At 41.1% G+C, this 20890-nt stretch overlaps 1 protein-coding gene across 5 annotated transcripts in view; it reads right to left on the bottom strand.

Moving 5' to 3' along the window:
* Nucleotides 1-18202, bottom strand: part of ATP13A3 (ATPase 13A3) — an 80349-nt gene extending 62147 nt beyond the window's left edge. For 2 of the 5 annotated variants that reach the window (XM_082840047.1, XM_082840050.1), the window contains exons 1-3: nucleotides 18133-18202; nucleotides 17313-17356; nucleotides 488-545 (exon numbers count right to left, since the gene is read on the bottom strand). The gene's annotated coding sequence lies outside the window, so the exon portion shown is untranslated. Of the gene's footprint in view, nucleotides 1-487; nucleotides 546-578; nucleotides 642-17312; nucleotides 17357-18132 lie in introns of those variants that run through there. The other 3 variants (XM_082840046.1, XM_082840049.1, XM_082840048.1) reach the window with 2 other exon arrangements.
* Between the last annotated feature and the right edge of the window lie 2688 nt (nucleotides 18203-20890).

Genomic DNA, 20890 nt, shown 5'->3' with positions numbered 1-20890 from the left:
TCTTTTTATAAGTGTTATTTCTCTGAAATTTAACTTACTTTTTGAGGCAAAGTTCTACTTTTTAAGGCAAAGTTCTTAAGTCTTACCAAACTTTACCAAAGATGAAATGTTAAAAATAATCTAAGTAATTCAAATTAAAAGTTGCTCTAAAAGTCACCAATTATTGTTCTCTATAAACATATTATACTTCATAGGAAATTACTAAGAATTCACTCGTCACATAAACTTTTAGTAAAACCCAGTGAGACAACTGCAACAGCTTACATTTAAAACATATACATATCATAAATGTATAAATTTTAAAAACATGTACATATATAGAAAGCCCTTAACATTTTTATGACATCATGAAGATAAAAATCTATATAACATATTTCAAAATATATTACTTATCAAGATGAAAATACATATTAAATACTATCCTACCATTTACCCAATTAGATATTTAAAACATTAATATCAAACTTCTAAAATCCATTTAACTTACAGAAGTATAACTTCCGGTGGTTTGCTTGAGGGCATGTGCTTTTTAATCAAGTCAATTTCTAGATCATAAAAAACAAAGAAATTTTTCTTACCAATAGCACTGTATCATCATTCCTTCCAACTGTTGATATTAGCAGAGCTTTCAAAAGCCGGCTCTTAATAACAAAAATAAAATGAAACTAAGCATAAAAATCCATTCAAATGACAATTTTCTGCCACATACTTGTTTGGGTTCTTTTTGAACTGTTTTCAAAATGACTAAGACATTAAAATTTAGGATTTTTTAATGCTCCAATTTTAAATGGGTTTTCAGAAGACATACCTTCTGCCATCTGACTGTCACTGCAGAGCTCCTATTACTTGAATAAATCATATCTAGCTAGCATACTGAAGTCCCAATTCCACGGTGCATGACTGAGCCTTGATGTTATCTAAATAGCAAGCAGCTTATAGGCTATTGTGCTTAACCAAACCCTTCCTTGCATTTACAATGAACCTGATTTTTTTGTGTGAGTAAAAACAGCAGCACTGGACAAAGTGAAGCTATCAGGAATAAATCACACAAAATCTAATGCTAATTTTTGTGAAACTTAACTCATTTTTTCATATTATGTAATTACTAAGAACCATTTAAGGTACAGTCTTAAACCTAGGGTTAAGAGTCAGATCTCATTTCCTAAAACAAGATGAGCTGGACTTAACAAGCATAGAATCCCCACACCTAAGGCATCTTTGCTTCAAACCTGAGTTTCGCACGAGCTGTAACAATATTATAGTATTATATGTGGAGGGTTTTCTTTGAGGATACTCAATGTATGTGCTTAGATTTCCAAAGTAGGTAATTTTATGAGGTGAATTAGGGAATGAATGATCTGCCACTCAAGTAAAACCTCAAGCAAATTTTTTTTTTCAAGCAAATTCTGAATAAATATTTTTAATTTAATTTTTTACTTCTGTTGGTATTTGCCAACTTCAGGGAAACTGAAGTTAAAAAAATAAAATTAGGGCTTCCCTGGTGGCGCAGTGGTTGAGAGTCCGCCTGCCAATGCAGGGGACACGGGTTCGTGCCCTGGTCCGGGAAGATCCCACATGCCGCGGAGCGGCTGGGCCCGTGAGCCGTGGCCGCTGAGCCTGCGCGTCCGGAGCCTGTGCTCCGCAAGGGAAGAGGCCACAGCAGTGAGAGGCCCGCGTACCACACACACACACACACACAAAATTAAATTAAAAATGTACTATTCAATATTTGCAAAACTAAATAAGTATTAAAAATTCTCAAATGATATTTTTTGTAAGTTTGGAACATGAACTTCTTAAGTTTTAAAAATTAAAACTGCACTAAAACTTTTGGGCCACCTTGTATTGTTGAAAAACAAAATGAATCATCCCACTTTATTTTGTAGTTCTAGGTTTTTTCCTGAGAATTAAACATACCTATACATGTTAAATAAAGATTTGATAAACACACCTTTCAGAACCACAAAGCAAAGGGTGTTTCAAAGATTCTGAAGTATAAACAGCAAAGCCAGCATTCTGTATTATTTCATCAATATTTCAATCAATATTATTTCATTGTCAAATTTGTAGCATCCACAGCAATTAAGATGACTTTCTGCAATTCAAAAGCGTTCTACCTTTACAACTGAAATATGCCCTATTAATATAAAATCCTAACTCTACTCACTGTCCAACCTTAATTTTAGTATCTATACAAATATTTGTGTAAAAAGAATGACAAAATCTCAATCTCCCAACAACAGTAACCAAATTGTGACAACTTTATGAGGGCAAAACTTAACACTTCAAGTCAGCTCCTAACAATAAGAATGACATAATATAATTTAATGAATACATGGAAATTTTACGAGGATACCAGCTAAATCTTAACAAAGCTCTACTCAATACCCATTTTATCACTTCCCATCTTGAACTTTCTCTTATAATACATGCTTTTGTTTCTGTGTTTAGGCTTAAGGAAGACCATTGTATCCAATATACACCAAACTAAAACTGTATTTACATTTGTAAAATGCAGTCTTTGTAAAATTATTTTTTTTGTAAGTTATAAAACAATGTGATAGCTGTAACAAAATAAGTTATAATTAGGAAAGATAATGCAATTTTCTGTCAGGGTCAATTCAAGAACATTAAGAGTCATAACCTAACCTACACTATAACATACATGCACACATTTTTATCACTTTTATTATATACGCTATTTAAAGAAAGAAATCAACCCATTTATTCAGAGAAACCCCATGTGGTAAGACTATCATTAGACAAAATAATGGCTTTGAGTATTACAGTCAACTGTATAGTATTTAATCAGTAAAAACTGGGAGAAGGTACCTTTGGACTGACAAATGGTATCTATGCTTTATTCTCATTATTAAAAAAAGGAAATGAGTAAAATATATAATTTATATACAGCATAATTAAGTTTGTCTACTTAATATGAATGAGAGATTTTTTTCATTTATTCAAGTTATTTTGAACTTAAAACTTTTATACTTCCCCTTAAACCTTCCTCATGTATGTGACTTTCTAAAACTCCATACTCAAGGACTGAGAGTTATGAAAGTATTATAATTGCTAGATTGATTTCAAAATCTTACCATCTATTATGAAAAATGCTACAGCAGACAACTGAAAGCAGTAGAAAGGCTCACTATGATAAGACCAGTCCTAAAGAGTGAATATTCAAAACTGGCAGAACCAAAAAGGCCTCAAAAGAAAACTGGCACCCACCCCTAAGACAACCAAAGGATGAATATAGCTGTAAATTGGTGACGTAACTATCAGGGGTAACAGTGTGTCAGGATGGGAATGAGGGAGACTTTCGTGCTCTTTGAATGCTTTCACCATCTATGTGCAATAATATTTTTAAATAGTTAAAGAAGAAAGTAAAGGAAGAAGACTGAGCATATGTACAGAATTCTAATTCTACCACACGTGGCCAACTGTGGGCCTGAACTTGTAGGACCCTCCAGATGGTCTCTATCAGACCATTCCACTCTCTTTGCCTGGCTGCACTCTTATTGTTATTTTACCCCAGACAAGGTAAAGTACCATTTTGAAGGCTCCTTTAACAAGCATATTTCAAGAAAGCTACAGTTAGCTATTTTTATTTTTCTGTCTCCTCCATATTTTGGCTCCACTGAGGAAAAGTACTAGCCAGTGATACAGCATAAGCAACAGCAAATTCTAAATTATTTTATCAAACTAATTCAACTATAAGTATTAAGTGAGCATATATGACATATTCACTACTATATTAGGAACAGTAGGAGATATACAACTTTATCCCAAAATACAAAAAAACAAAACAAAAACAAATGAAAAGAGTACACAACTCAAGAATCAGCTTCAATTTGTTCTTAAATGTCAATTAATTCAACACGAACTATTTTGCAAGTTCCTTCACCCATCTTGGTTTCAACTTCTCCACTAAAATGAGACGGCTGGAATACTGGGTTGGCCAAAAAGTTTGTTTGGGTTTTTCTGTAACATTTTACAAAAAACCCGTACGAACTTTTTGGCCAACCCAATAACTCATGATTTACTCCAACCATGAAAGCTTCTGAGCTACACAAGTATCGCCTGTGTATATAGCCTTCTCTTGCACTCTTTCACCACTAGGTGACGTTCCAACATTGGTAAGAAAAGAGGCTGACAGTTTTCACAAGCCTTAGCAAGGCAATCACTGATCAAGAATGATTAAAGGTAAGAAATTTTATATAGTTTTTTTTAGTACCAATGGAAATACTAATAAGAGAAAGTAGGAGTTGCCTATAATAGAACTTCTATTTCATGTGTCTCAATGGAAAAATAAGACATGGCAATAAACATAAAACATGATAATGGGAGGGAAAGGCAGGTATATTATTCCCTTTATAAAGATTACTGCCAAATTCACAATCATCTGATCTTACAATGCTATAGAACCAGGGAGGGGGAAAACAGTAACAATTAAAGAGCACATGATCCTATTAGAAAACAAGATGAGGTAAAGTATGAAATTACGTGATAAAACATTATTTGCCTATTAAATTGGCACACACACACAAAAAAGAGCACCTTTATATACTGCTGTTAAGAGTGCATCTGTACTAGCTTTTTGGAAAACCAACTGACAGTATACAAAAATTTAAACTTCCTACATACTTTGATCCAACAATCCCAATTAGAAATCCATGTCACATGTACCTATACATGTATGTTACTACTATAACAGTTTCTTCAAATTCCTCTCTGCATTGTTAGACTTATGAAATAGACTATAAATGTTTTGTGCTTTTTATTTTTCTTTAGGGGTGAAAGTGGGTACCTACAAACAAACAAGCCTACCTGAAACAAATGAGAGTATTTTAAAACACGCACAAAAGAAATTGTGTGCCATGGGCATTTAATACAATAAGAATTGACAAATCAAGAGTTCTAGTAACAAGGTCCAGTGGTTAAGAATTCACCTTCCAATGCAGGGGACACGGGTTTCGATCCCTGGTCAACCCTGGTCGGGGAACTAAGATCCCACATGCCGCAGGGCAACTAAGCCCACGAGCCACAACTAGAGAGCCCATGTGCCACAACTACTGAGGCTGTGCGCTCTGCAACCCACGTGCCACAACAAAAAGCCCGTGCACCGCAACAAAGATCCCATGTGCTGCAACTAAGACCCAACGCAGCCTAATTAATTAATTAATTAATTTTAAAAAAGAGTTCTAATAACAACTGTATAAATAAACCAAATTGTTTGTTTGTGCCTAAGTCCCCAAACTAAAAGTTACACGTTTAGGGGTAAGGGATTAAGAGGTACAAATTATTACGTATAAAGTAAGTTACAAGGGTATATTGTATAACATGGGGAATATAGCCAATGTTTTATAATAACTATAAATGAAGTATAATCACTATATTGAATCACCATATTGTACATCTGTAACATATAATATTGTATATCAACTATACTTCAACTAAAAAAAAGTTACACTTTTCAGAGGTAAGGTAAGGGTTTTTGTTAAGCAATATATACATGAATGTTTCTTCCACTTTAATGCAAATTAGTGACTATTTCTTCTAAAATGTAATGCTATTAATCCAATCCCTAATAACTTGTTTGACATTTCAATCAGCAATTTAAAAGATGGTCTTTGAAATTTAAACATTCTTAATTCTAAGACTCGTATTTTCCACATTTTAGCATAGTTAAAATTGGTATATAACTTATAGATGAAATCTTACTGCTGCAGTTGACAGGTAACCATGGTGACGCAGTGATCAATGCATGCACACACTCAAAGTTGGTGTCAACTGGTTATAGCATTGTCATTTCAGTTGAGTAAAGTGCATTATTGGCAGTACAATGCTGAGTTTAAATTGATTATTAAAAATATTCAAAAAGATTACACTGTAGTTGCATACTGAAACAAGAAGTAATCATTTGCACAGAAAAGTATCAAAATAGAGCAGCAGAGTGGAAAGGAAGAACTAGGATCAGAAGGGGTGGGGGGATAGGGAAAGGTAGAGAAGGAAAAAGGAAGAACAGAAGAACTTTCCGGAGAATTATACTTCTAAATCTTCAGTATGTTAAGGAGTCACACATAGACTACAGATATGTTCATTTTTCTTATAACAACAAACTCCAAAATAATTTTTCTTCACTAACTCAGCATATGTCACTTCAGGATTATTGTATTATGCTTACAAAAAAACAAAATTAGTTTTACTCATGATCTATACTACAGTATGGTTCACATTTCATTTTTCCAAACATTATAAAGGCTCAACCTCAAAGAAGCACAAAATCACCAGGAAACCATTCTGTACAAAAAGTACAATCCTGCAAATTTCCACTTACAACTGATAGGCACTTGGATCAACTTTTTTCAGTTACGTGAATTTTTTTCCACTTTACTCCTTTTCCCCAATTTGAAACCTACTCATGCTGATTCAGCATAGAAAGGAAGTATAAAGGCCTTAACATTTTCATTCAGCAAATATTTCAATAATACAGAACTTTAAGTTACTACTGAAGAGGATAATGGCCTTACTCATGGTACAACCATCACAGAAATCTAAACTTCCTCCATTTCCTATGGTCATTCTATAATCCACTATTCAGGATTTAAAAAAAAATCAATGTATTTGGGTACTATGTCAACCGTAATAATAGTGACTGACATTTGAAAAGGGATTTTTAGTTTACAAAATATTATCATTTACCAGTTTTCAATCAATACTGTCTTTTAAAAACAGGAAAAAAAATAATCTTCACTTAACTAAGATTAGCATTTTTCACCTTCCCTAGAAAGTCAAGCACGGGGTGACTTTATACCGAAAAGCCTTGCCAACAAATTAATGTAGACAGCACCATCCATTTTCCACAACTTCATTTGAAAGCAGCGTGTACTTGAAATACACGCTTTCATACGGAAAACAGCGTAGGTTCCTAAGACAGCCCGCAAATGACCTTTTTACCTCTCACAATGCTGCTGATCTACTTCATATAACACTAGCCTGGGTGTTGAGGCAGGTAGCCAGGTTACCAAGCCTCTACCTCCTCTGTCCATTTCTTAATTATTAATATTCCCCAAGCCTCTACTTCCTCTGCCTACTTCTTAACTATTAATTCCTCCATGCTCCTCTCTAACAATATCATGGGCAAAGGGTGGCACCACTGGCCCATCTACAGTGGCAACCACCAATCAGTATTGTCAGCACTGCTCTCTCAGGAGTTCCAGACCCACGGATTCAAACATCTACAGTCCATGTTTGCAGACAGCTAAATTCAAATGGCTTGTTTCAACTTTCTTCCAAAAACCTGCCCTCTCACCTGCTGCTGCCACTACCAATTCCCTCTACTCCTTTAACGAATAGGACTTGCCTAAAAAGCCATGCTAGGAAATTGGAAGTCATCCTAGACTCCTTCCTATCCCACACCTTCTACATCCATCTGGGCACTAAGTCTTATCATTCCTACCTTTCTCAAACCCACCTCACCCCACCCTACCTGCACTGGCATGCCTCACCTTGGGTCCTGATCCCCTCTCCAGTCTCCCTCATTCTAATCAATATACGAACCTGATGTGATCGTTTCTCTCTGCTTAAAATTTCAAGGGCTTCCTATTGTCTGCAGCATCATTTCCCAACTGGTACAAGTCCCTCCAAAATAATTTTTTTTTTTGGCGGTACGTGGGCCTCTCACCGCCGTGGCCTCTCCCGCCGCGGAGCACAGGCCCCAGACGTGCAGGCCCAGCAGCCATGGCTCACGAGCCCAGCCGCTTCGCAGCACGTGGGATTCTCCCGGACCGGGGCACGAACCCGCGTCCCCTGCATCAGCAGGCGGACTCCCAACCACTGCGTCACCAGGGAAGCCCCAAAATAAAAAAACTTTAAAGGCATTGACTGCTCATATAAATTGAAGAAAAGTACTGCATTAAACAAAGTTAAGTAGCCCTCTTACCAGCAAGACTTTGGAAAGTCTTACAACACACGATACTATTATGTGTTTGCCTACCATGGGAAACGGGTGCAAAAGAGAGACCCAACTGGGCTCCAAGGACAAAGTCACAACTAACTGGGAGACATAAAATCCTTCAGAACCTGGCCCTGCCTAGTTGTCAACACCACCTTCCATTCATCAAAGGTTATTATTCACCTCCTACAAACCTTACATCCCATCTATACAGAACACAACTTGCAGTTCTTCAAAGAGCCCTACTGATTCCTGATTCCATTCTTTTACATACATCGTTCCTTCTGCTAAGAATGCCGTTCCCTAATTTAGGCTGGCTGAAGAGCTCCTGCGAGTCCTTCCAGCCCCTGGTCAGTTATTTTCTCTACTAAGCTTTGATTGTCCCTTCCACCCCGCAGCAGACTTGTCCCACCTCTGTCCCTCCTCTACACGTGTCAGAGCAGTCAGCACTTGTCTCACAATATTGGGCTTACAGACTAAAAACAGACTTAAAGTTGGGAAGCAGGCCAGCACCCAGCAACATAGCTGACTGAATCAGACAGGGCAAGACAGGAGGTGAGTGTGAGGAAGGGGTAAAATCTTTCCTTTTTCTGGGCAAAATTTCACAACAAAGTAAATTTTGTTTTTGCCCCACTCCCACATCTCATCCTTATGCCCCTTTCGCTTTCCTGACTCTCCCCATACCCTCTCCCCAGGTCCTTAGTGACCTCACCTAACTCTATACAACCGCCGCCACAAGACTATGCTCATCAGTATCAACTACTTCCTCGTCCAGTTCATCAAGAGTTATTCTGTTCAGAAGTTAATACATAAATGGGTTACAGCTTCTCAAAGCTGGCAAATCCAAGATGAATCTCTAGGCAACAATTTATTTAGTTATTTATTTTGGGCCGCACCATGAAGCATGCAGGATCTTAGTTCCCTGACCAGGGGTTGAACCCGTGCCCCCCTGCAGTGGAAGCGTGGAGTCCTAACCACTGGACAGCCAGGGAAGTCCCCAAAATATTTTTTCTTTAAGCATGAAGGAGATACAGGGAGTGGGCATTACAGTTCTACCACTCAGAGAGGCTGGCCCATAAAAATCTGGGAGTCCTCCTGACTGAGTCTCCCTGCTTCCCAGGAGCAGCCGTGGGCACTACTAGCAGAGACAGATGGAGCTGGTGCTATGGCAATCCTACGGATCACCCATTCTTTTTGGGTTGAAAAGTTTTATTTGCTTTAGAGACCAGTGACGGTCAGTTTTTCATTATTATGGACAGAAAGTCTCACCAACACGGTCACCAATGAACTTAAAACAGTGCCTCTAGGGCTTCCCTGGTGGCACAGTGGTTGAGAGTCCACCTGCCGATGCAGGGGACACAGGTTTGTGCCCCGGTACGGGAAGATCCCACATGCCGCGGAGCCATGAGCCATGTGAGCCATGGCCGCTGAGCCTGCGCGTCCGGAGCCTCCGCAACGGAAGAAGCCACAACAGTGAGAGGCCCACGTACCGCAAAAACAAACAAACAAACAAAAAAAACAATTCCTCTATTCTAACCAAGTAATATCTTAAAATCCAACCCTAGACCATTGTTTGATTTAGGAAAAGGCAAATTAATTGAGAAAACCAAGATGTTGCCCAAGTACCCTTAATATTTCAAAATAAATCTGTAATTATTAAATTAGCATTCTAGAAAGAATCAGTATGGTTTATCACTACTTCCTATTTCATAAAAAATCATTTGTTACAATGTCATTGTCTACACGTGCCAAGTACGTGCTAAATGCTGGAGATTACAAAGATTAAATTTCTAACCTCAAGAAGCCAAACCTAGGCTAGACAAGTAAACAAACCTATCAAAGCGGTTGCACACTGCAGTAAAGTAAGTATCATGCGAGCACTGGGAGCACGGAGAGGCACAGGGAGGGAGGAAGAGGCAGGCAAGGGACAAAAGTCTTCAGAGAAGAACTCTCCCTTGATCTAAGACCTGACGGGTGTGAAGTTCATCAAGCAAACAAGCAGTAAAAAGGGGAAATAAGAGAGAGATGGAATCCAAGTAGAGGAATTACCATATGCATAAGTGCTAAGGTGAGAAATCCCAGAAAATGTTAGGAATACAAGTTACTTGAACTAGCTGGAGCACAGGATGGCCTCTGGGGAATGGCTGAAAATGGAGCTGAAAAAGATGGAACAGAATCAAGTTATGATGAAAGATCTTGTTTGATAAAGATATGGATTAACTTGTACGTGATGGAGATTCTGAACTTTTCTCAACTGAAAGAGACCCAAGGACGTGCCAAGAGGCCACATTCCCAAAGAATACAATGTGAATGGTGTGCAAAGCAGCAGTTCTGTGTTCCCTTGCTAGACTGTTTACCTCCAAGAAGGCAGAACTCACTCATCAACATATACCCAGCATCTAGCCCTGTGCTTGGCACAGACAGGAACTAAAAAAGTATCCAATAGTTAGATGTGCCAACACAATCTTAGGGCTCAACTAAGAGGCCCTAACCCAGCCTCCTTCCTTACTGCCTATAAAACTCACAACTCTTACGCACTACAACAATTGGTAATTGGCACAACTTTTAAAGTAACATGGGGAAAGGTATGGGCTGCACCAGAGATTAGAAAGGATTTTGAGAAAACACACATTAAGATGCTTTTGAACCTGACAAAATTAAGCAGTTTTTCTACTCTTCTCACCAAAAACTGAACAGAAAATAACTGTAGATTAGCTCAAAATTATTCAACAACTAACTCTAAGACAGTGGTGATAACTATAAAAAGTATATTTTTATATAGGACCCATGGAATAAAAATCTATTTTAACTAACAATTTGCTAGACTAGTGTTTCAAATAATTAAGTGCTACTCAGGTTACTTGCCTGCAGTACTTTACATTTCACTTAGTAAACTGAATTATATTAGGATAATTAGCATGTAAGTAAGAACTCCATCTCAGGTGCTTGGGAAAACAATAAGGAAAAAATATTTGGTCTACAAAGAACCAGTGACTACATCTAATCAATCCAAAGGCCAGAGAAGTAAAACAAAATTTCAAGACTTCTTTTTAAAGAAAAGATGTAGACACATTTCACTAACCAGAATTTCTAAATGAAAATAAGGGAAAATAGGGCTTCCCTGGTGGCGCAGTGGTTGAGAGTCCACCTGCCAATGCAGGGGACACGGGTTTGTGCCCCGGTCTGGGAAGATCCCACATGCCGCGGAGCGGCTGGGCCCGTGAGCCATGGCCGCTGACCCTGCGCGTCCGGAGCCCATGCTCCGCAACGGGAGAGGCAACAACAGTGAGAGGCCCGCATACCGCAAAAAAAAAAAAAAAAAAAAAAAAAGGAAACATAAAATCCTATTAAATAAACATATTTTTAAATTTTATAATGCAGCCAGGGAGAGAGACAACAGGTAACATTAACACAGAGGATGGGGGAAAAAGAGACTGCAAACACACCCAGAAACATCAAGATAAAAATATACATCAAATGTACATTAGAGACCCATGAAATTAACATCTTGAGCTTTATAGGATGTCACTACCAAAGATGCAAAATCATGGTATTTTTGCTATAAAAGCCGGAATTAAACAGTATGTCATTATTGCCTGCTGCTCCAGTTTAGAAAAAGCAATCCTCAATCACAACCCACACACACACTCTCTCACGACACACAGATACACACAGTGTGACTTGTTTTGAATATGTTAAATGTTATTAAACTAATAAATAATAGTAATTTACCAATTACTGAGCCTCTTATCCTCACAATTCTCTATGTTTTATTACCTCCATTCAGCCAATGAAGAAGCTAAATAGGGTTAAGGGACTACAGAGCTAGTAAGTGATGAGGCTAGAATTCAAAATCACTTGTATATGGCTCTGAGGCCACATTTTAACCAATACACATGCCCTCTCCCAGGGCATAGGACTGTTAAATCTTTAGTCACCATAACATTTCTTTAATGACTGGTGTTTTCTTACTGTGCTATCCCCAGAGTGATATTTAAGTTCAAATACTTTAAATTTCATGGAAAACATTAACAACTTACAGAGTTGTTTTTAAATAAGGCAAATCTTGCTAGCAGTAAGGAGACATTAACTCTTAAAAACACTGATAGTCAGGGCTTCCCTGGTGGCGTAGTGGTTAAGAATCCACCTGCCAATACAGGGGACACGGGTTCAAGCCCTGGTCCAGGAAGATCCCACATGTCACGAAGCAACTAAGCCCATGTGCCACAACTTCTGAAGCCCGCGCGCCTAGAGCCCATGCTCCACAACAAGAGAAGCCACCGCAATGAGAAGCCTGCGCACCGCAACAAAGAATAGCCCCCACTCGCGGCAACTAGAGAGAGCCGGCGAGCAGCAACAAAGACACAACACAGCCAAAACAAAAAAAACAAAACAAACAAAAACAAAAAACACTGATAGTAGCTGAATATCCATCTAGAATTATAAAAAGTACCAAGAGTGCCCCAATAATCCCAACTTTATTACTTAGCCCTTTAATTATGCTAGGTTTTTCGTGTGGTATAAAACAGCCAGTATAACCCTAGGGAAATAGCAGATTTTCCTAAACACCTAATTTCTTTCTCCATTATTCACACTGTGGAATCACACCACATATGGATTTAATTACAATTCAACTATCTGTGCTGCAAGAAAAAAGAAAAACAAGAGAGAAAAATACTCTAAATAATGGCGGCAGGACGCTTGCCCTCACATCCTTGTCCCAGAGTGAGCATGCAACGGAGACTAAATCTGGTGTTCCTTGGTCAATCCAAAGCACATAACCGATTATGATTCCAGAAAAAAGTAACCTATACTAATAGCTGAAGAAAAAACTAGCTGTGAGAATTGAAAAACCATATGCCAGTTAACCAGTTTTCAAACTGGTGCCTTCCTAAATGACTTTTTCATGGGTAATTTTGACTTCACAGGATTTTTATCTTAAATGAGAATGTAGGCCCAAAGCCCCTACATAAAAGGGGATTTCATTTTACTCAGCTGTTTAGATCAGAAAGAATTAGGAACCAAAATACTTGTCTTTTATATATCAAAGTAAGTTACTAACATATTTTTCATCCTACTTTACAAATAGGAAAAAGAGAGCAATAGGGATGCTGTAAAGAAGCCATGCTAGACACATGTGGGAACTGTTCCATGACTTATTTTAAAATAAACTAAAAATGTAATAGAAGTCTGTCAAGTGATCAAAATCAATCCTTTAAAGTTGGTTCTCAATAAGAAAAAAAAAAAACACCCCACAAAACATACATTGAGTTTTGAGATGTGCCATTACTACAGAGTACAAACTAAAGACAAGGGTGAAAAGAACACCCAACTAATAGAAAGCTTCTCCTTTACCAACATGCTGTCACTTACCTCTCCAGACATCAGTTTCCTTTTCTATAAAAAGAAGGGGCTAGTCTAAATAACCTACAACCACTCAGCATTATTATTTTCCAATCTCATACCTCCTTATTTCAATGTCCAACTCATAAACTCCTTTGTGAAAAAATTAAAAAAAAACAAAAAAATAGCAGTCAATTAATCTAGCTTGCTATCACTGAGGCAGACCTGTCTTTCACCTCATCACCCAACAACAGATACAAATAAATTTTATTAATAATTTCTGAGAAAGATTATATAGATATCAGCGTGTTCCACATCATGTAATCAAGAAATTCTACTTTACAGTTAACTCACCTTTCCTGGAAATTATGCTCCTAATCTAACTAGTATCTGAGTGTCATTGGATATATATATTTTTTTTTGGACGCGCTGTGCTGCTTGTGGGATCTTAGTTCCCCGACCAGGGATCGAACCCGGGCCCCGGGCAGTGGAAGCTCAGAGTCCTAACCACCGGACCTCCAGGGAATTCCCTCAACGGGTTATTTAAAAGCAAGATCCACAGCGAGTAAGTGAAAGAGTCAACAAGAGAGAAATTTTGATTAAGAGATTAATTACAAAAAAAAAAGATTAATTACAACTCACTTCATTCACCCCATCTTACATACAAAAAAACAGACTTCAAACACAGGGTACTAATTTCTTCCTGCATTCCCAGCTCATACTAGCATTAGTGGCCTTTGGTGATAAGATAAAAGATGCATTTTCACCTGTAACTTCAAAGATACGTGCCTCTGAGAAGCTCCATTTTCATAAATCTATGTGGACCCTTCCCTTGGGGAGACACATACATAAGGTACATAAGTCCTTTTTTAATTTGGACAGTCTCAAAGTTTGCTATTTGAGTTAATATTTTACAATCTCAGACCTAGCAAAGGCCCCAATACAAGCCTGTGGGTTGAAGATATTACGAGGCCTGGTGTTGGGATAGCTCTCTGGAAACTCTTCAGCAATCCTCATCCTCAACTTTCCTCTGTCTCAGATATTTGATTATTTGGACAACTCTCCCTTTCCTTCATTCCACTTTTCTCCCTTCTTACTGAGGACCAAAAAATCATTTTCAACTCACCATTATAACAGTGATCGTTTTTTCCAGTTACCATTTATTCATAACATTTCACATTACCTCTATTTTTAATCTAATATGTTTTTAATGTTTTTAACTCAATTTTTATAATTACTAGTTACCATTAACTTCAGGACATTCTACCTTGTAATTGATACATACTTTTCTCCAGATTAAATAAGCCTAGAACCTTTTACTTTTTAACCTAAATCTTAAAATATGTAGCCCAATCCTGATCCTCTCTCATTTCTCTACTCTCAAAATATGAAGATCAACAACATTAAAGTAAGACTGTAATGATAATTTCCTTGCTTCTTGCTTGTTACCTGGACTAGTTAAGTGGGTTAATTAGAATACGGTTTTGATGACTACAGATTTACTCTCTCCAACAGGCCAGTTGGCTTCATTTCACACAGAAAAACTATGTTCTAAAACCAAAGACTAAATCCCATCAGCTAACTCTTAGATCCAGATTTAACCAGATGAGCTATACAGCACATTCAGAACACATTCCATCACTGGAACAAACCTTCTGGTTATGGACCAGGTAGACATCAGACACTAGATTATCTTCCTTTAGCATACCACTGTGAGTTGTTTTAAGAATGTTGTCTAGTTAGTGATAAGCTGCTAACTCCTATTCAACTTAGGGTCTGTTCACAAGGTCCCCTGCTTAGGTTACCCAGTATACCAGTGAACAAAAGCCAGCTTTAGATGAACCAAGTAATCAATATCATTTTGAAATTCTACTTCTGTCTTCTAAGATTTTAGAAACTACAACCACCACCTCATTGTCATTCACAAGCATGAAGTTCCTATTTCCACCATCACCTAGACCAGTGGGAAAAAATACAAAAACTAAAGACAAAACTCCACAGCATGCCCCATTATCATTCATCATTGCCCACTTCCTAGGACTGCTATCCATTTCAGCAATAAAGTATAGTCACATTTAAAACCTTATATTCACAGTGGTTACAAAACCACCATGCTAAACAAGCACAGCCCTGATTCAGTATATGGAATGGAAGGGGGAAAGGAATATTTACTATGTGCCAGGAAGAGTGCTCCTTTCTTTACATATGCTCTCAGCTAATCCTCAAAACTCTCTGACGTAAGTACTAGTATTCTCCTTTGTTAATTAAAAAAAAAAAAGAAAGAAAAAGCAGAACAGGGAAGTTGAGCAACAGTATAAGGGACTTTCAACACAGCCAGAATCCTAGCTCTGTTACTGTATGTGACATAGAGGTTTCTATTTCTAGGTTTACCGGATTAGCTGCATGTGACTTTCAGCAACTTAACATCTCTGAACCTCAGTTTCCCCATCTGTAAAATGGGGTTTATATGAGACAATTCACATCATGTTTAATTCAAAGCATAGTATACAGTAAGCTTACTCAATAACTATCAGCACTGGTCAAAGTCGATAGCTAGTTAAGAAAGTCAGATCAAACTCAGGTCTGATTCCCAAGTTCATGCTTCTTCTACTACGATATTCTGTAGCAGCAAACACACATTATTATCCACATAAGAATCCATACTCGAAATACAACAGATGGGAAACTGATGTTACCTAAATGAAATAACTATTTAGGGCTAACTAAACCAACAGAAGGATTTTAGCTCCAATAACTAATAAGCAGAACCAAGTAGAAAACTCATCAGAAAATACTGTTTAGACATTCAGGTTATAGAGTTTTGTTTTAACTACTGTGAAACTATTTTCCTATCTATATAGGAATTTATCCTATTTATCTCAAATCAATTGTAAATTAAAACTTTAACAACCAAAGCTACCCCAAATAAAGCTTCCTGGTCAGCCTGGACGAAGAACTCTGCCCTCTTACTACATAATTTGAACACAGAGTCAAAGTGAAGCCTGTCAACTTTATTGCTACTTAATATTTTTATTTTTTTGTAATTGTACTACTTAGGAAATAACGCAACCAACCAATGTCAACGTTCTTCCTATCCAATCCCCTGACCAAAAACAGGCTTTGCTGTTCTAATAATGTTCAAAAATCTCACTTAGCCGTCTCATCCTCATCTGCTTTAATGGTGGATAATGCAAAAACAAGGATAGCAGCAAAGGTAAACTTTCTTAACAATTATTAATAATAGGCTTACTATTTCAAGCAACTTCCAGGAACTGACTTGCTTTTAAAAAGGGTCGCTAAACCAGAATGGCATGCCCGCATACATTTATTTTGGCAACTGTAGCCTATTCAGCAAAGCAACAATCCTCCTAAGAAAAGAATACCACATATATTCCAGTGAAACAAAATTAATAAATGTGCCTTGGTACTAAAAGGCTGAATTCTAAGCAAAGGTAGAGCTTTTTTTTTTTTTTTTTCTGTGGTACACGGGCCTCTCACTGTTGTGGCCTCTCCTGTTGAGGAGCACAGGCTCCAGACGCGCAGGCTCAGCGGCCACAGCTCACGGGCCCAGCTGCTCCACAGCATGTGGGATCTTCCCGGACCAGGGCACGAACCCGTGTCCCCTGCATCGGCAGGCGTACTCTCAACCACTGCGCCACCAGGGAAGCCCGGTAGAGCATTTTTAACTAAGTAATCGCCCTTCAAAAGACAATCAAATCAGAACACCTTCACTTTAGCAACGAAGTCTTTAGAAAAGTATTCATTTTGCAATTATCTTAAACGTCCCTGCATTTCTTAGATTTTTAAAAATTCTAACTTCCTGATTCATAGATCTAAAATAGTCATTACATACATAAACGTTCTACTCATTTCGTATGGAATCATGTAGGAAACATAGGTTTCTGTTTCTAGGTTTACAACTCCATACCCATTCATTTTGCACTAATGTAACCATTCAATATAGCTCTAAAACACTGATGAAAAAGTAGTTAATTATCTGAGTGATTCATACCTCCTATGTCCAGACACCAAGATCCAAGGATGTTTCTGTCAGATCTGTGGGAAGAGGAAATGATAAACACCTGTCACAAAAGCTTTCCAAACTGGGAAGCTCTGAATTACTACTGTCAATCCCCAGCCAGATTCCCTCCGCTCCCCCTCCCCCCGCCCCCCGCAAAAAAAAAAAGAGGTCACATATCCACCAGAACCTAACTTTGCGAATGATGTGGGGAGAAGGAAAGGCTCTAAAGAGAGCGGCCATGGAGGTACTGGAGAAAGGGCCCCGGGTTTTTCTAGAGTCAAAGTGAGAGGCCTTAAGCAAGTCATAAGTCACTTTTCCTCTCTGGGCCTCACTTAGCTTAATGCGGTGACTGGCCAGGAGCTCCACTACTCCGTGGCTAAGGACGAAATGAAGATTCCTCAGTCAGCACCCGCACAAACCCATCAAGCGCCCTGCCAATACCCCTACCTTCGATCTCACCGTCTCCCGTACTTTCTGAAAGGGCTGGACCACCATCTCACTCTCAAACCCAACACACTCGCCTTCCCCCCAAGCGGCGTGTCCCAACCAGGCCTTCACACCCACAACGTGGTGCCCTCCTCCGCGCCTCACCTGTCCCAGACAGACATTCCGCAGTCTTAACGCTCCTCTCCCCACCCCACACACACCTTCCCCGAGAAGTGATGCCCAATTCCGGCTCGAGGAGGCCGACCACGAGCTCACCTGGTACCCGCCACCCCCGACAATACCATTCACCTCCTCCAACCTCCCACCGGCTCCACGCCCTGCTCAACCAGCCCTCCGACGCCTCGGGGGAGCTGGGGCCACTCACCCGGCACCGCCGCGCCGTCTCCTCGGCGGCCTCCCGGCCGGAGCAGCCGAGGGGCCGCGCAGGGCCGGGGCCCACCGCTGTCGCCGCCGCCGCCGCCGCCGCCGCCGCCGCCTCGCCTCAGCCCAGCCCCATCGCCCTCGGCCGGCGCTGGCGGCCGCGGGTCGCTCGAGCTCGAGGCGCCGCCGCCGCCGCCGCACGCTGCGGCTCGGGGTGAGGGGAGGGAGGAGCCGCGGCGGGGCCCGGGCCGAGGCGGGCGCAGGAGCGTCCGCGCTCTCCTCCTCTGCGCCCGCGGCGGCGGCGTGTAGCCGGAGCAGGGCGAGAACAAGGGCGGGCAGCAGGGGGAGGTAGGCAGGGGAGGGGGGCGTTCTGCACTCCGAAACGGCCTTCCGCCGCCACCGACGTAGCGAACCCCCCCTCCCCTCCGCGGTGGCGCCTGGATCACGCTGCGGGGAGAGCCGGCAGGCTGCGGGTGAGCGCGCGCGGCGAGCTCGGGACTCCCGAGCCGGATGTGAGGTCACGTGATTGCCTCATCCAGCGCCGAAGGCGGAGGGGCGCAGAGGGGAAGTCGGGAGGGGAGGGGCGTGGTGGGCGGGGCGAGGGGCGGCCCCGCCCACCTCCTCCCGTTTGGTCCCGTCCCCCCAGGCAGGAGGAGAAAAAAAAGGGTGAGGGAGGGCACTACAGAGGAGCCGGCTGTTGAGGAGGGGATGTTCCTAATGGAGGACTTCATTTTTTTGGCGGGAGGAGGTGGAATTTGCCATCCTGGCCGTGCAGACCAGATCATAGTCCAAATCCCCATTTTATGAACAGGGAAACTGAGTCGCAGTGAAGGGCCTAGCTTAACTTGCGCAGAGTCAAGGTCACAGAGGTAGCTTGTACTAGAATGATGGAGAGGAGGTCAGATCCTGGCTCGCAATCCAGGTACCTTTCATTCCTTAACAGCAGACTCCCCCCTCCAAAAACAAACCAAAAACTATAAATTGCATTTAACAACCTGCTAGGCTCGCCCGACCTTGGGCTGAGGACTGGAAGACGTACCCAAGAGAAAGCTCCCACGTACCCACTACACCGCCTCCAGCGGTAAGGAGTTTCTTCCGACAGCGCTGGATGCAAATTAAATACTTCCCTCCGCAGAAGATTTATCTCGGAGAAGGGCCCCGGCCGGATGAACAAATCGCGAGTTTGGTTTTCGCGACGTCCCTTCGGTGACTCGCGCGGGGAGCGCGCTCAGCCATCTGCCTCGTCGGGCTCCCGCCATCTGTCGGCCGTGAGACTACCTTGCCCGCGCCCTTAAGGCCCGGCTATCACTGTTACTGTCATTCACCTTACGGCTAACAGAACTCCCAGCTGCTGGAGCGTAAGAAAGGAGGAGACTCAACGACCTCTGGTGCACAGCACTTGGGCATATTTGCCGAGGGCAGGGAGCGTTCATGCTCCGGTTCATAGCACATGATAACACTAGGCGGGGGGCTGCCACCCTTGGTCCGTGACACGTATTGACACCTCATCTGGGGGCAGCACACATCCCCAAGTCCGCGGCACCGATGTCACCTCACCGGGAGCCAGGAACACGCTGCTCCTGGCCCGTAGGTTGTGTGGAGCTGGACGGTTTCCGCGCTCTTCCTGGTACCACGTGGCATGGACTGCGCACTGGACCAGGATGGATCTACAGCTCTACTCCCCGATTCCTGGGCTCAGTCTCACCGTTTGTTTTCCCCCTCAAATGATTAAATGAGATAAGGAGCGTGGAAGCGTTGGGCAAACTCTAAGAAGCTGTCTTGGCGGCGTGGAGCCCTTAAAGCCTCCTTCCTCACCTCTCTGGGCTCCTTGGCTCGTTGCTGTTTTCCCTCAGCCTTTAACAAGCTTAGGTTCTAAAAACAAAACTATCTCTCTTCCTTTCATACAGACCTCTTAAATGGTGGTCTATCCTGCTGACTCCACTTCCTCCCTTCTCAGCACTAGGCACTCAAGCTTCCCCTCTTCTCCCTCCACCCCAACACCTTTCCTCACCCTGTTAGGGCAAGAGTAACCCATGACCTTCATTTTCCCAAATCTAGCAGGCATCCTGCAGACCCTTATCTTTCTGAATCTCTCTGATACATTTGACGGCTCAGATGACTTCCACCTCTGGAATCTCAATACTGTCTTGGTTTTCAGAAGATGTGAGAACTCTTCCAGTTCTCACATCTCAGTAAATAAAGCCTCTTCCTCCTTGGGTGGCACCTTCAGTGCCACTGTTGCCCGTGAATTTAAGGTTCTTTCTTCATTGTGAAAGAATTCGGAGACGATGTGGTAGGTTAAAATCAGATTTATTTAGAGAGAAACGCACTCCACAGACAGAGTGTGGGCCATCTCGGAAGGCAAGAAGCAAGAGTCCTTGAAATATGGCATGGATTTCGTAAGCGAATGAGTGGGAAGATTATTTCAACTGTTTCGTGGAAGGGGTGGGGATTTCCACTTTTTGACCTTTTATGGTTGGCCTCAAAACTGTCACGGGCCTGTGGGTGTGTCATTTAGCATGGTATTACAATGAGCGTATAACGAGGCTCAAGGTCTACTGGAAGTCGAATCCTCCACCATCTTGGACCTAGTTGCTTCTCAGTAGTTTTTGTCATGTACTATGGCTATGTCATTTTTTTAAAAAGTTGTGCCCTGCCCCTTTCTATCCTGTTTTACCACCAATCGTGAGTCTGCACCTTATATGGAAGACTCCACTGCAAGCCCACAGCTCGTCTCATTCCACTCTTAGGAAATCACCTCC

The sequence above is a fragment of the Leucopleurus acutus genome (assembly GCF_964270905.1).
Source record: "Leucopleurus acutus genome assembly, chromosome: 5".
In the NCBI taxonomy this organism is placed as follows: Eukaryota; Metazoa; Chordata; class Mammalia; order Artiodactyla; family Delphinidae; genus Leucopleurus; species Leucopleurus acutus.
This window is presented reverse-complemented; position numbering and strand designations above follow the sequence as displayed.